General features: G+C 39.6%; 1 protein-coding gene and 1 long non-coding RNA gene across 7 annotated transcripts in view; both read right to left on the bottom strand.

The window, feature by feature from the left end:
- The window catches only part of LOC135116404 (uncharacterized), a 2,473-nt gene extending 2,267 nt beyond the window's left edge, over positions 1–206 (bottom strand). Inside the window, exon 1 of the long non-coding RNA XR_010276297.1 lies at positions 1–206. This exon is cut by the window's left edge and continues 963 nt beyond it. This is a non-coding gene — a long non-coding RNA (uncharacterized LOC135116404).
- LOC135116399 (uncharacterized) overlaps positions 1–2,500 on the bottom strand; it is a 294,907-nt gene that overhangs the window by 181,811 nt on the left and 110,596 nt on the right. The gene's annotated exons all lie outside the window — the stretch shown is intronic.

Here is a 2,500-nt window from a genome sequence, read left to right as displayed (position 1 = left end):
CTCACCTCCCCTCCTCCCCGTGGGCAGTTCCATCACACATGGTGATGGAGGGATGCTCTTTCAAGGTTTTTGTGAGTTCCGAGAGGGGGGTTCGAACCTACGCGCCCCTCACTTCCCTCACGCCAAACTCAAAGTGCATCACTCTACCCACTGGGCCACGAGGGCCCTTTTTCTTTTTTTTAAAGTTGGTCTATTTCCCCATCTTCCCCATCTTTTTTGTAAACTTGCTCTATTTAACCACCTTATGTTCACGCCAGTATGTATTAAAGAATTATGATGTCAATTATTTTCATGACGTTATTTATTTATTGTATTTTGTATGGGATATGACCGCTGGCATCCCACACACACTGGGTTCCCAAGACTGTCACTACGCCATGAAACCCCAACGGTAAACAAGATATATTTGAACACATCATTTCCCTTCCTGTGTTCATGCAGCACCAAAAGTTCAATAAGAAAAACTGCTGCTCATTCTAATGTGAACGTTCATCCCACAGTGATAATTAGATAACTGTTGACTTGTGGGAGTATGTCGTGGAGTACAAATAGCAGTAGGTAAGATCAGAGAACTTTACAGAGGCAGGAATTCCTTGGTTATGGAGCAGCCTTCTGGAACCCTCCCCTGTGCTGCACCACCACCACCACCACCGACAACAACAACAATAACAACAACACACCATTACACCTGTCCATCCTGCAGCACGAGAATGACTCAGCCCAGAGAACCACGGATTGCTTTATTCGTAATTCACGTCCACTCTCAACATAGACATCAATCAAATTATGTCACTGAAAAAAGTTGGTGAAGCACTCACTTCTTCACACAGGCTTTACTACCTATCAGCAGGATGAAAGCTTCCGACTGGGAGGAAGGGCGGCGTCGGGAAGGATTAAGAGAGAGAGGGTAGGGGGGACCAGCGGAGGCTGGAAGTGTGTTTATGCTTCATAGGTATAAAAAAGAATACTGCATGAAAAAGAAGAAAGACCTGTTCCCCTCCCACCCCTGCTCCCCGCGTGAGGCGATACGTGCTGAAGTGGTAATGTTGTTGTTGTTATTATTTTTATTATTATTATTGTTATTATTTTATTATTATCATTATTATTATTATTATTATTATTATTATTATTATTATTATTATTATCATTAAAATTATTATTATTATTACCGTCATCATCGTCATCAGCACCATCACTGTAGTGTAGCTGGTTTGTGTCCTTTTATTTCCGCGTCGTATCTTGTAAGCTGTAAGTTTTAATAGTTCAGTATTTGTAACGATGGAGACCTTGTTTTTTATTCTTTATGCTCTGCACGGTGTCATTGGCATTTACATCTATATTTTCTAAATAACCAGGAACGACAACAACAAGAGCAACAACAACAACAACAACAAAACAAACAAACAAACAACAAAAAAAACACTTACAATCACATTAGCAGGAACAATAGAGTACAAACATGCAATAAGACCAAACAACAACAACAACAACAACAACAACAACAACAACAACAACAAGCAAAAGCAATCATAAAAGAATAACATCCACACCGTGGCATTCCAACACCAGGAAAAGACTATTAAAAAGAAAAAGAAAAAGAAAAAGACAATAAGAATGAAAACAATATAATGACAGGCAGATGCGGGTGAGCACGAGGTCTGGGATATACTGTGTCATGTTAACGCCACTCAAAAAAAGATGACAACTGCGACAGCTAACCCTTCCCCACTCCCACGCATATACGCACCACAAACGCCACCACCACCACCAGTACCACCACCATCATCATCACCACAACACCATTACAAAAACGACCATAGCAACAACACGAGACTGACATAGGTTGGCAGCATATGGGGTTGAAAAAAAAAAAAAAAAATATATATATATATATATATATATATATATATATATATATATATATATATATATATATATATATATATATATATATATATATATATAAAGGAAAGAAAAAAATAAACAAAATGAAAGAAAATAGAAAAAAAATTTATCTATCGCAAAAGCTTCCATGTTTTACTACAAAAGAAATAAGAGTGAAAAGAAACCAAACTTGAAAAAAAAAAATCTAAATACTCGCAACCTTCCTGGAAAGGTAAGGACTAAAAAAAATAAATCCTGAAAAAAAGGGAAAAGAAAAGAAAGAAAAAGACGAAGTGACCTGACGTATCATGTGGAGTTTTGGCGCAATATTACCTCCACTTCACGCAGGAGAGAGAGAGAGAGAGAGAGAGAGAGAGAGAGAGAGAGAGAGAGAGAGAGAGAGAGAGAGAGAGAGAGAGAGAGAGAGTGGGGGGAGTAGGAAAGAGGTCAGTGTTGTGATACTTCTGATGCTTTAAACTAGCGGATCCTCTCACTCTCTCACCGCCCCACTCCCTGCGCTTCTCGGTCACACTCACCCTCTCACTCTGCCTCACTCTCTCCCTGGCCGCACCCCAACAGAGGACGATAACAGGAGGCGTTAACAGCGTCCAAAACA

Source organism: Scylla paramamosain, chromosome 31 (assembly GCF_035594125.1).
Source record: "Scylla paramamosain isolate STU-SP2022 chromosome 31, ASM3559412v1, whole genome shotgun sequence".
In the NCBI taxonomy this organism is placed as follows: Eukaryota; Metazoa; Arthropoda; class Malacostraca; order Decapoda; family Portunidae; genus Scylla; species Scylla paramamosain.
This window is presented reverse-complemented; position numbering and strand designations above follow the sequence as displayed.